Consider the following 14,446-nt stretch of genomic DNA (forward strand, 5'->3'; position numbering starts at 1 on the left):
TTTGCTTGTGTGAAATAAGAACATGAACACTTTGACCGGCCAGAAATCTCTCTCCTGTCTCTTAAACCAGTTTGCACAATACTGGCCTAATCCCAGCTTGAGGCTTAAAGCACATCTGCATTTAAGTCATAAGTATTGTTTACCAAAATAAACTCCTTAAGTCTGTTTTCTGACCGAGGGGTTTTTTGTGTTCTCTTCAGGTTATATCTACATGTTTGTCCAAGGTGATCAACTGCCTATTGCTAAAAGCTTCTCTTCCCAAGTTCTTATTTTAGATTTTTGTAGGGTTATTATTTTTTTTATCAAATCACCTATGCAAAAGGACTCCATCCTTAGTCTTTGACACCTGGAATTCAGCAGGAAACGGAGCACCTCAGTTAAATGGTTGGGATCCCTTAATACCTGTCAGCTGGTTTCAGTAAATAAATCTTTGGGGTATGGGGTGAACAGCTCAGAAAAAGGCATTCAAATATTTCCTGGGTTTATGTTACAAAAAATAAAATTGCTCCACATGAAGACTTAATATTTAGAAGAGCTGGTTCCTGCCTAAATCCCTGTGTACTGATTGCCTGGCAGGTTTCATGTTCAACTTTTGGGTTTTTTGAGGAAGATTTCCTTATTCAAAAAAACATCCCATCGATAGGCAGTGCTCAGAACTAATTTGGCCAATTCCCTATCTGCTTAATTTATTTGTTTTTATCACAAAATTCAGACTCTGAAAGGCAGTTGTGAGATCTCATTCATATCACATTCATACCACAATCAGTTTTCACAGAACAATGGTGATTTTTTTTTCTTTGCAGAAGAGAAACAGTAAAGCATATTGCTACCAGCTGATGTCTGCTTGTCTTGAAGTAATTGCAATACCATTAGGATTCTGGTGACATCTTCTCATTATTGCAAATAATCATAAAACTACATCATGGTTATTACTGTTTATCCACACTCCTAAATTTCTCAGTCACTCATTTCCACTAGATAACTATTGATTATGTTCATTGTCTACACTGTCTGCAGGAGTGAAGAAGTCATCCTAAACATAATAGAGAGTATGAATAAGGTGATTTGTCCCTTGTACAATAAATACTATGCCACTGGCAAATTGAGAAGGAAAAAAATAAAAAACAAAAACGCCAATGTAGAAATTTAAAAATTAAATCATTTCCAGCACCACCATCAAGATGACATGTAGGGTGGCTAATTCACTTCACTGAATGTACATACATAAGCTATGAGCCAGAAGCCTCTCTAAAACAGTGGAACTGAGATGGCACTCTGAGCAGCCTGGAAAACCTGACTTAAAGAAAATTTCATGGTGAGTATCATGGTTAAAGGGTGGTGTGGGATAAACTTATTGAAGGGCAAAGAAGATAAGGAAAAAGGGAAGCAGCACTTTTTTAATCCCAGAAGTGTAGTATGGATACACTGATGGCTGCAGAAGGCAGCAGTTACAAGGCACCAGCACTATAAAAATGCTACATGTCCCTGGAGGCCTTTTGAGAGATGCTAAAATACTGATGAGACAAAATCCTTTCAAGTTCGTTCCCAAATTCTAAATACTGCCAATGAAAGGTTCTGGCTTCTGTGGCCACCTTTTCCCCAAGGCTGGGGAAAAGAACCACAAGTCACAAGTCTTTTGACCTTCCAGGTCACCTTCACAGTTGGTGTGTTGTGCTGCCATGACCTGTGCAGGACAGACATCCACAGAGCAGATGTGTGTGACCCTATTGTGAACTAGAGTCAAGTCAAATACCCAGGCTTCAGATGTGTTAGCCTGGGAGCCCGCCTGGTCCCTCCCCTGAGGCCTTCCACAGAGGTCACCGATAGTGCTTCAAATCCAGACCACGTAGAGCCACTGCAAAATGAACTAAAATAGTGGTGGCACTTATGTATGGAGGGAGACAGAGCATGGGGAAGGGAGGTGGGCAGCAAATCTGCAATCACACAATTAAAGCTTCTGCATAATACAGGGGCATGAGATGGATGAATTGTGACTGCAAGGGTGAGACCAGGCTTTTATGCTGGGGTGAACAGAAAATGGTGATTCTGACAATTTCAGCTTTCAAATACATGGAGTTTTTTACCATAAACACACACACATGTATCAAACATGCACAGAGAGACGAGAATGTCCAAAACAGGGAGACAACCTAAAGTAGATTAAGAGATTAGATCAAGCACTTCTATAAGGTGATTAGAAAAATCCTTTGTTGCAGAAGCAATAGTCAGACGCTTTAGACTTCATTGCATAAGGAAACTGGCACCTTCTGGTGCATGGAGGGTGAGGATAGGCTCGTTCATATCCAAATTTAAATGTCCTGGCAAAATTACTCTTTTCCCTTTCTGCCCTCAGCTGCTTTGCACAGGCCCCAACCTCTCAGCTGCTTTGTGCAGGTCCCAAGCCAAGGAATGTGTTCCTACCTACCAAACCAATGGCCTTCACACTCATTTTTTTCCACCTGACAACTTAGTTGGTTTTATAAATGTTCTGTTTTGTTCTCTACTGTGAGAGTTTTTTTAACTCTTTCCCCACCTTGAATGATTCATGGTGGAGGCAGGGTGAAGGATTCACCTGAGCTGGTGTTTTGGGGAATGTGGTAATCTCCGTCATTGGAGACGTGGAGTCACTTGAGAACTCCTCTATGTGCACTCAGCTGTTCTCATCTCCTCCAGCTGAGACCCCTTGTTAGGACTTTTATATCTCTCACCACATCTTGAAACTCACTCCTCTCTACCCAGAGAGTCACTCAGTTTTCTGCTTTGACTTAGAGTTATTTCCCTGTAGGAAATATCCATGGAAGAATGTGTTTGACATGCACTTTGGGTGGCACTACTGATAATTTTAATACTCACTGTTGATATAATAACCTAATATTCATGCCTAAAATGGAGGCTGTGCTCCTCAGTTGTGGAGATTGTGTCATTTCTTAGGGATGTCAGGAGAATCCCAAGCCTTACACACAGGCAGCTACAGGGACAGAGGGAAGTCAACATTTACTGGTTTTCTCTTCCCATGTGAGTTATTCTGCAAAACAGAGAGAAAGCCTTTGGAACACAGAGAAAGGGACATTAAGGACTTCAAGGCCCATAATGTGGGGAAGGGATTTGTGGCTTCTGGCCTTGAGGTGGTTTCTTGTCTTTTTACATTAGGCAGACAATGGGAAAATGGCCTATCAGCAGCCAAGGCTTCTCTTCAGTGTTAGAAAACTTGACGTGCATTGTGCTTTTTTTTTAAATTATACCAGAAATTACTTGCCTTTTATGAGAAGTGTAGTTTTGGGTAGGTAATTTTTATATTCAGAAAACAGAAGTTGGCACAGTTTGCAGAAGTTTTTAACATACTGAATTCTGTAGTATCATTAAAATACATTCAAAGCTTTCATACAATTTGTGGAGCAAAAAGTAATAATTATATAAAAGATGTTATCATGATTTCACTTACTTAAACTTTATTGTGCTAGAGGGATTCAGTGTCACTTTGTGATAGCCACTTCAATGAAAAACTGTCTGCTCTGCAAGAACTTTCCTTGTCAATAACATACTGTATTCCTTATTCTTGTAACATCAAAATATATCATAGTTTATGACTGTTATATTATATTTTATGACATTCAAAATACAAAAATAATATTTATATAAAGTATTCAGCTTGAAGATAGCTGCTAGACCTTCCTGATACAAAACTGCTGTGTATACTTGCCAACCATGTATTAAAGTTAAGTGAAAATATTACTTTGTGCATTTGCTCTAAGTTCATGACAAGCATAATTAATGCCAATAACCAGCAAGGTGAAAGTAGGATTCATTCTTAGGTGATAAAAATGCCAGTTTTCTTTCTCAAACAACAAATTCCAAAACTTTCTTATCACCTGATAAGATTAAAACGAAAAAATGAAATGTCGTACAACTTTGTCCAGTGACACTTATGAACCATTACTCTGAGCTGTGGAAGATCACACTGTGGATGCATCACTGGTGTAGACAAGCACAGTTCAAGAACCTTCTACTGATGTTCAGAACCAGCAGTGAAGTGAGACATGTGATGCTGGCTCAGATAAAAACAAATTACCTCTTTCATTACAGTAAATTGTGTGAATCAAAAAGCAGCATTTCGAAAATATAAACTACTCTGCTATCTGAATGTCTCTTAGAAATGGAGATGAGTTAAAGTTAGTACTCAGCTGAGTATCAAAACCTCTTCTCTCCCCAGGATTACCCACTGCTGCTAACAAATCACCCATAAAAATGCAGGTCAGGCATTTGGAACCTACATCTAATGCTTACAAAACTCCCATTGAAATGAATTATGGAATCGCTCACTCCAGTTTCAGTGCCTACAAGCAGATAAAAGAGAATGTCTTTGTGACCTTTATACAGGTTCTGCTGCATTTATATATTATATAAACAGCTTATTTTGTATGTACTACCACTAGCTGTGGAGTAGGAGACATTACCTCCTAAAAATTTTGGAGGGGTAGAGCTATGTCCCAGCAAACCCAGTGTCACAGGGTGGCTGAGGCTGGCAGGCTCCTCTGGAAGCTGCTCAGTCCAACCCACCCCTGCCCAGGCAGGGTCAGCTATGACAGCTTGTTCAAGAATGTGGCCAGTTAGGTTTCTAAATATCTCCCAGGACAAAGACTGTACAGCCTTTCTGAGCAACTTATTCCTGTGCCTAGGTTGGTTCTCTCCAGGAGCAGGACACTGCACTATCCTTTGCTTGACTCAGTGAGATGCTCTTGGTCCCATTCTCCAGCCTTTCCAGATCCTTCTGAATGGCAGCACAGCCACCTAGTCTGTCAAACCCTCTTTCTTCCCAGTTTTGTCATCTGCAAACTTGTGGTAGGTGCATGATGTGCCAGCATCCAGGTCATTGATGAAGATGATCAGCAGTATTTACTCCTTTAGAGCACCACTAGTGGCTGATCAGCAGCTGGACTTCATGGTGCTGGCCACAGCCTAATCAGCCCAGCAGTTCAGACAGTTTTGAATCAACTTCCCTGTCCATTTAGCTAGCCCATATTCCATCAGAATGTCTACAAGGTTGTTAGGAGAGACTGTCAAAAGCTTTGCTGATGTCAAATAAATAGAATTCACTGCTTGTCCCTATTCACTCCATTGTAGAAGCCTCTCAGAGTAGGCATGATTTCATCTTCATAAATCTATGCTGACTACTCCCAGTAACTTTGTAGTCTTTTATTTGCCTGGAAATGGTTCTCAGGATTATTTGCTTATCACCTTCCCAAAGATCAAGGTGGAGCTCTGACCTGTAGTTTCCCTGAACCTTCCTTCATGCCTTTTTGAACATGGTAATGACATTTGCTTTCTCTCAGTACTCAGAATTCTCCCCTGGTCACTATGACCTTTCATATGACCTTAATCAAGAATGGACTCACAGAGATACCAGCAGTTCTCTCTGCACTTGGGAGTGCCTCCCTGTAGGTCCCATGGACTTAAATACATCCAGTTATTTCAATGTTCCCTGTCCTGATCCTTGCCCACCAGGACTAATTATTTCTTGCTCCAGAGTCCTGTGGTTCATGGCTTTCTAGAGAAGAAGGAGGCGAAGAAGGAATTGAATACCTCTGCTCCGTTCACACCAAGTTGATTATGCTCTTGCCTGTTCAGCAGCTGGCACACTTCTTTTTCCCAGTCTTTGCTGCTGATAGACCTGCAGAAGCTCTGCTTGTTGCCTTTCACAGCCCTCACCACATTCAACACAATGATCTGGCAGTGTGCACTTGCAGCCCTGAAAGCCAGTTTGTATTCTGGGCTGCATGAAAAGCTGCATGGCCAGCACGGCAGGGGAAGGCATTTTGTCTCTCTGCTCTGCTCTGCTCTGGTGAGACCCTACCGGGCCACCAAGATGGTCAGAGGGATGGAGCACCTCTCCTACAAAGACAAGCTGAGAGAGTTGGGGCTGTTCAGATGGAAGAGGAGAAGGCTCCAGGGAGATCTTGTTGTGGCCTTTCAATATTTAAAAAGAGTTAAAGGAAAGAGAAACTTTTTACCAAGATGTTCAGTGACAGGACAAGGGGTAAACTGAATGAAAGTAGGTTTAGATTAGATATTAGGAAGAAATTCTTTACTGTGAAGTGCATGAGACACTGGCATATGTTGTCCATGGAAGCTGCAGATGCTCAATCCCTGGAAGTGTTCAAGGACAGGTTGGATGGTACTTTGAGCCACCTGGTCTGGTGGGAGGTGCCTCTGCCCATGCCAAGAGGATTAGAACTAGATGATCTTTAAGGTCTCTTCCAACCCAAACCATTTTATGATTCTGTGAACTTCAGCTGGACCTTGTCCATAATCTTATGAAATTTTGCTTATATTTCATTTTTATTTGGCTGGTCTTCATGCTCTTGGGCATCTTCATGCATCTTCAGACCTTGTGTCTGTACTTTTTCCACCACAAGTGTGTTGTTAGTTGCAATAATGGAAGTCTGGAAGAAGTTTTTTGGGGAGCAGCATGACTTTCTGAGCTATCAGTAGCATAACTGAAAGCAGCATCAGGCCTACAGGCTGCATGTATAGTAATTGTTCCAGAGCCTTCAAAATAATTTTGTTTGAAAATAGTGTGTTCCAGAGCCAAAGTCTATAGTTACCTGAAAAGTCTATAATACCCTGTCTCCCACTAAGCTGTCAAGTTCATTTTCCCTTTTCCTCCTCCAATATTCTTGGTAACACCATCTTTTTCTCCACATTTTTCCTTTCCCTCTTTCCCCCAAGTTTCAGTTTAAGCTTGGCCAAAAAAAACGTGTACACAAGAAAAATACAAAATAATTTGCAGCGAGGTGAGAAAAACTTTCAGATCTTAACACTGCTAAACTTGGAAAAGTTTTAATTTAAATTCAGACTGGGACCTCAGCCTATCTTTGCTATCATATCCCAAGTCCCATCAGGCTAGAAGTTCTTCTAGGGAGAAAGGCACTTTTGGCTCAGTGAAGATGAAGTGATTTTTTTCCAAGTGTTGGATTTGTTTATTTTCATTCAGACCCTAATCAATTAATTAGTTTGCTTTGATTTTTGTATCACTTTTTCATCAGAAAGGAAATTGATTTTTAACATATATAAATTTAACCTGGAACAGTTGTTCCAGAGTTGTGCTCACCTAATAGGAATGCAGTGAAAACAAAACCAGCTGAGCACCACATGAATCACTAGGAATACACTGAAGATCTGTCCATCCACATTTATTTAACAAAGAAATGAATATAGATCTAGTAATTTTTCACTGAACATAGATGCAGTAAGTATTCATGCTGTTTTTTCATTTAGCATTAATCAGACTAGATTCTCCTCTCAGTTTCGTCAGAACAAAGTAAGTAATTTATTGTAAATTGAAGCTGGAGTTACTCCTCATTTTTCTGATGCCACAGAGAGAATACATCCCAAAAACTGCACTTAGGTGGTCTAATTCATACCTCATATTACCATCTTCATAAGGACTCATTCATTAAAATAAGTTTAAAACAAAAGAGCTTGCTTTTACAGGTATTTTGGGTCAAGCTTAGCCACCTACTTTTGGAATAAATAACCTGCAACATGTTGAAAGGGCAGTTACTTAGAGAATTTCTACCATTAAAGGAGTCACATCATTCTTTGACTCCTTTCTTCTCTGAAATATGTATGACAGCTGAAATCCCATCTAGACAACGGTTCATGGCTTCTGTCAAGAGGATGATTATGTTGAGTGTAAAAAGAGCATAACCAGTGTTTAAAGTACATAAGATTTAATTTTTCCCTGGACTACTGTAGGGCTATTTACAGCAAGGAGAGGTTGTGTGCCTGTGGGACTTGACACTGGTAATCACAGGCATGATAGCACTCTTAATGGTGCAGCTTAAGAATTCACTTCTTAGGGAAGCAGGGTGCATCTACAGAAACTTATCTCAGTGTCTGCTCAGGCCTGATTCCCCAGCTGGTGAAGTCCTGTCCATCTAAAGGACTCCCAGATAAGAATAAAGCAGATATTGTGGCTTCAACACAGCCTGTGATTCCAACAGTTCAAACCCCCATGAGACCATGTAGGATGTGCCCCTTCACATCTTCTCTGACAACAACTTCAAAATCCAGCTCCTAAAACAGTAAAGGCTTCCTCAAGTTCCAAGACCATTGCCTTCCCAATCTGAAGGGTGGAAGAATCAATTTTTATGCATCCATAGCTGTGCTCTTCTCAGCAAAAACTGTGCTTTAAGAAAGTATGGAACTGCTTTTTAGTTTACTGGGTGTATGAACACTCATGTACAATTTTAGTTATCTGCTGGTCTCAGTTGTCTTGAGGCATCATTGGAAACATTTTTTTTCCTCAGAGCTATATAAAGTATTTCTTAAACTTATTTTCAGAAGCATCAGTTATTCTTCTCAAGGAACAAAACCGAGATGGGACACTTATCCTGGTCTCTGTTTAGAAGAAGACTGGAGAAGTAATGCACAATTTGAAAACTTCTAGATGATGTCCATGTAAATTGTGGGAACTCACAAGAAATATGTTTTCTTTCTGCACTATTCTGAAACTATCAAAGATTTCTAAGACCCATTCAGTGCCCCTCAACTGCAGTTCATTCAGGAAATTCAAGTTCAGATTCAGTAGGACAGTCTAGCTACATGATGTGATTTGCTGTGCCGGTGTAGATATAGGACATAGAAAATAGAGAAGCTTGGATTTAGGGGATATAATCACTGACACACAAATGAGATCTCACTGGTTCAGCCATGAGCAGTTCCTATCCTGAGCAGTGGACATGTTTAAAAAAAGATTATTCCTCAGACATAAAGTATTATGTGAATGCAGATGATGTTATTTTCCAAATTTAGTGGTGGTGAATGTTTTCTCCCTGAACAAATAATCTAATTTAAACATTAAGCTTAAAAGTTATTTTTCTTTGATGAAAAGAAAAATATATTGGTTTTTGGTTTTATTTCAGTGGAGAGTATTTAAATATAGTCATTAAAAACCAAGACACAAACTTCAAACATATCCAGATGACAGTTCTATCTTCTCTGTCACAATTTTCAGAAGTTGAAATATTTTCAATACAAAAAGCACAATTCTGCCATACTGCCATGCAGCTCCAGATGTCTGTTCAGCCTCTTGAATAACAAGAGGTCAATTTGATCAAGCCATTGTGGCAGACAAATGTAATGATATACCTGCACTGCAAATGTTTATTATGTTTGGCAGGTGCTTATGCAGTGGTCAGACAAAGTGAAGCTCAGCATAGAGTAGAATATATATTTTATTGTTGGGGTTCAGGGAAAGGCTTACATTTGAATTACTTGCATGCAATTTCCTGAGAAAAAAAACACTACATCCTTGTGGAGGTAAAATGAAAAGCCTTACTTACCAAGATTGACTGTCTGTCAATAGCTCATCCCCTAAACTTTTCCTAACAACAGCCTGAATGCCAGCTGGCATCTTGAGAAGAAGTATAAAAGAGCTGTGAAGAAGGCAGTGAGAAGTGTCTTGAATTTGAAAGTGGATTTCAGTTTAGCAACACTCTGGATTTTTTTTTTTTTTTTGTTGCTGTTGTTGTTGCTTTTAGACCTTTTGAATGTTTTACAGAGGAAGTTTTCATGTAACAGTGATGTTCAGTCTGAACATTTCCTAGACCTGAGCTGCAGATTCCATTTTCTGACTTTCCTCTGAGGAAGGGAAGCAGGTCCTGCACTAGTAAGCTCAGGAAAGGCTTTTCTGACAAACACTAAGCAGCCCGTCTCCTATTAAACGTTAAATAGATTTCTGAATTTGAATGGTATTCATTTCCTTAGTTGGTTATTTATAAAACAAAACAAGCAGAAAGTGTTCAGAAAACCAATTCTGAGCAATTTGATTCAGGTGATTCAAGAATGTTGAGAAATTAAAGCAAATTGTTTGAAAGAATCAATCAAAGAATACTCAAAGATCTGATCCCAGCTCTCAGCTTTCTTTGACCGTAGCTATTTATGAGTACATTGTATAATGCTTCATATGTATATATACATATAAACAATACAAATACAAATAATTTAAGTAAAAATATTCTAGGCATATATTCTAGCTCTGAAAGTCTGATTCATTAGCTAATGGGTAACAAATATACAAAATACCATATTTGTATCAGGAAGATCTCAAATATCTGGAAAACAACTGGGATCTGGACTGTATGTGACAGAGTGTGCTGTGTAGGTCATTTACACAGGAAAAACAATCATGAATGCTTTGAAGTTTGTTGTGCTTTCATGTCCAGAAGTTGTTCCAGGATTCTGGTCTTGTATTTCACAAAGCCAATTCCACTTCAAATTTTTAACAGTTGGTATTGACCTGAATTCCCCTTTGCAGAGAAACCTCTTTCTATTATTTAAAAAATGTCAGAATATGATGAAGAAGGTGCTCATATCTTTCATGGTGCATATGTCTAACATGGAGCATAGGGCATGCTCATCTAGACTGTCTGTCTCCATCAGAGTTTTAGTAAATTCCATAAATAATTTTTACTTGCCATGTGTTCTTTCTCATCCAGTGGCAGCCCTCATCCACCATTAAAAACTACCACTGAAATTTGTGCTCCTCTCAGAGCACTGTTTAGAACTTTTCTTGGAATAGATCAGGAATCCATGACTATTTCTTAGTTCTGGTAACATCAGTAAAATGTGCAATAAAAATAAGAATGCAAATTATTCCTATGCTGCGTCCTAGCACAAACGACACCAATTATCTGTTTTCCAGAGTGCCTGGAAGATTGGTACAGTTACTGGCATACTTCTAATTTCTGTGGGTCATATGGGAAAGGAGGGGTTAATCCTTTATTCTTTACAAATTGTCATGTAGATATTTTATTTTTAAAGTAAATGACAAAAAACCCCAACCCATATTGTACATTGTGGTTTGATCAGAAGGCCTATCAATCAGGTAATTTAGTTTCCCGTTAAAAGATAAACTAATACTGATAAATTTGCAATTTTCCCTTCATTCTTTAATCTGACTTCTATATTTTGTGAATGACATTGGACATACATAGTTATCAAAAAATGAATATTTTGTTTATGTATATAGATTCTTCAGATTGCCCGCATTAATGACTCTTAACCTTTAAACTGATTTATAAACATGTAAGAATAAAATGTCAGCATTCATTTGTCATCTTGCAGTAAACTGTCAGCATTCGTTTCTCAGCTAAAATAGAATATCTGTCTAAGAATTTACATTAGGCTTTGTAATCAAACTAGATTAACACCAGTGCAGCTCAGCATGAAAACTTGATATCAAGCATACACACTCCATTAATACCTTAATGTGCATTCCAGGCTACATCTCGTCATGATCTAGTGAATTCAGTAGGACTTGCTGCTGAAAAATGGGACCAACTCATGCAGTCTCTTTGTCTAACACATCAGTACAGTACTGTGTTATCCTTAAAAGGGAAGGGACGAAGCTTTAAAGGATAAATACTAAACATTGGCAAGCAAATGTTCATGAAGAGGGAGAGAGAAAACTTCAGTGAATGGATCTTGGCCATTCTTCTGTGGACCAAAAGATAAGCAATAACATAGTTTTATTGCTGGTTGAAAGGGAACATTCCCCAGGGAGGTTTATGATATGATCCATTCAACTGGAAGGCAATCAGATTCCTGCAAATGTTCTGATAATCACTTAAGCTGAGTGACTGCTATTTTAGACCTGTGTTTTATTTCCTGGAACAGAGCTGGAATGCTTACTGAAGTGGTGGAAGGAACAGCCCCCCTGCATGAAAAGGAAAACCGGTGTGCATACACCCTATGTTGAATCATTGTTCTGTCTTTCTTGGATGCAAAGGAAGGCTCAAAAAACAGCGTCTCACTGTTTCCTTGGTGAGACCCCATACTTCTGAACAAAATATGGAGCTGAGGAAATCATAGAGAGGGACCTAAGCACCAAATTGAAGTGGATTTAACAATTTTCCTAAGCAGTAGCTGTTCTTGAAGGTGAGGAGCAGTGTTTCCCCGTGTGATGTTCCCCTACAGCTCATTTCCAGTCATCCTCTGCAACACAAGCTACTGTGCAATGCAGAAGAATCAGCAATGTAGAGGTTATAAAAAAGGCCTGTGAATGCCTTCTAGCTGAGATTTGTCTGAGAATCTGTGGCAGGACGCTCTGCCTGGAGCGGGGGTAAAACAACCGGAACAATATCCTGTTTGCCAAGCTACCAGTGGTGAATAGAGAAGGGGGTTCATTTTCTTTTGGTGATGAAGAATGCTGGAACCTGCCTGACTCCTCAATTGCAAAATTAATCATTCGGAGGACGATCAATGTTCATGAAAAAATACCTGGTAAAGGAACCAATAAGTGATACTAATTGTAAATTATTTAAAGATGCTGATCTGACACAGCTGGCTTGGAGACACATGAATGACAGTGTCTATAAAAGCTCAGTCCCAGGTTCTAACTTCAAACATACCCCTGCTTGGAATGTGTTTGGAGACATCTGTCTTGAGTAGGGTTACTTCTTGAGGCAGAGAAAAAAAAGATTTGCCCATATACGGGTATGGGATCAGTAACAGCATCCTCTACTTGTTTTTTGCTAGTTTTAATAGAATTGCTTCAATATTTCTTCAAAAATTGTGTGCTATACTACAGTAGTAGTTATACCTACATATTCATATACCTACATATACAGTGTAATAAATCTTCTGACTAAGTTCTTTTGGTCTAACCATTTTCATAGTAAATTCTTTATTTTTATAGAACTATATTTTTCTATAAATATAAAAACATATAAATATATAAAAATATATCTTTGTGTATAAATATGTACAAATATTTATATTTTATATAAATATCTATGTGTTTGGTTTATCATCCTTCATTTTGTGGAACAAGGTCGTATAAAGGTCCAGTTAAACTCCCACAAACCTTTACAAATAAAACTTTGACAAAATCTCGGGCTTCGGCTGGAGGCAGCCACGCCCGGACTCCTCTCGGAGGAGTTTGGAAAGCGGGCCGGGGCACCTTTCTGTACCTAGTGAAGGTCTTCTCTAGTAAAGTTTGTCTGAAGCTTCCACGCTGCCCACGGGGTTTGGCTGGGGCGCGGCTCTCCGGAGCTGTGCGGGCGCTCCCAGCGCGGCTGTCCCGGGCTCACCCCTCGGCCCGGCGGGAGCGCTCCGGCTGCGTCCGGCCCGGCCCCGGGGAAAAGGCATCTCGCAGCCAAAGAGAGGGGAGAATATGTTCCAATCAATGTGCTAAAGCAGAAGTGTAAATGTTACACTGAAGCGTTGCATTTAAATCTTCAACAGCTACATTGCAGAGGAGTCTGTATGAGGAAAGACTGGATATTTAAAGTCTTAACAGCTTTTGTTTAAAGCTATTCAGAGAATTGTAAATACATTTCACGATGTTTTATATTGTTTACAGTGTTTTCTGTGGATCTGTAGTGTTTGCTTACTCAGAAACTGTACAGAATTCTCTGTTTGAAGAGAGTGGGAGTTGTTAACATTTATTTATCAGTGTTTTACATAACATCATTCTGACTTTTAACTATGTAATGCTTTCCCAAAAGTCGGAAAAGAAACCTGACTTAAAAATGAACATGAAGTTTTGTTGTGGGAAAGTTAGGTCTGCAAAGAGAAGTATAATATTATCTCAGTTTCCCTACTGTGTAGCACAAATATTTCCAAGTATTTCGTCTCAAGTGTATTTGGCATGTTTTACCTACTGATTTTTACATCAGTCAGACCTTCATCCCTGTGGTGAAATTCAGGATATCTTTCTCTATTGTTTCCAGTGGCAAGAAGTCTAGCTGCTTGCCCTTGAGGTATCCACAGACCTTTATCAGTCAGGTAACTGGGCATTAACATTCACCAGGGCATTTACAGCATTGCCTCCCATGGACCTTTACTCACTCAAAAGAAAGAGCACTGCCTCCTGCACGGCAGATGCCAATGCAGTGCTAATGGATTTTTATTTGTCCTTCAGCCAAAACCAGGGCTGACCAGAACTGGTTGGTTAGTTTTAAGAAAGGTAACATTTTTTTAGACAATTACCCAGATTTTTAAATCTATCAGTATAACATTGGAGTTGCAGAAGTTATCTCGTAAGTATTCGTCCTACTTTCTCCTCAATGCCTGTCATGATCCTGTTTCAGCAATTTTGCTTAAAAAAAGAGTAGTATTATGTAGGGTTTTCATATTCTGATGTCAGGTTACACATTTGCTCAGAGAAACAGACTTCTGATCCTGGACTTCCCTCTTCTGGCAGTTCAGTGTATTCTTCAGACTTACGTGACTCAAATGCCACGTGACTTGGGTGGTCAAACATAACTGAGCAGTGTAACCTAAATGATGAATATTAAACACTCCATCTGAAAATATTAAGTGAGAAGAAAACTTATTTCAAATTTGGTGAACAAATTAAAGCAATACTGGCAAACATGACATATTTCTGCATATAGATATTCTTCTTCATCCTTTATTGATCCGGTATTGATAGAACATA

The sequence above is a fragment of the Haemorhous mexicanus genome, chromosome 1, assembly GCF_027477595.1.
Source record: "Haemorhous mexicanus isolate bHaeMex1 chromosome 1, bHaeMex1.pri, whole genome shotgun sequence".
Lineage (NCBI taxonomy): Eukaryota > Metazoa > Chordata > Aves > Passeriformes > Fringillidae > Haemorhous > Haemorhous mexicanus.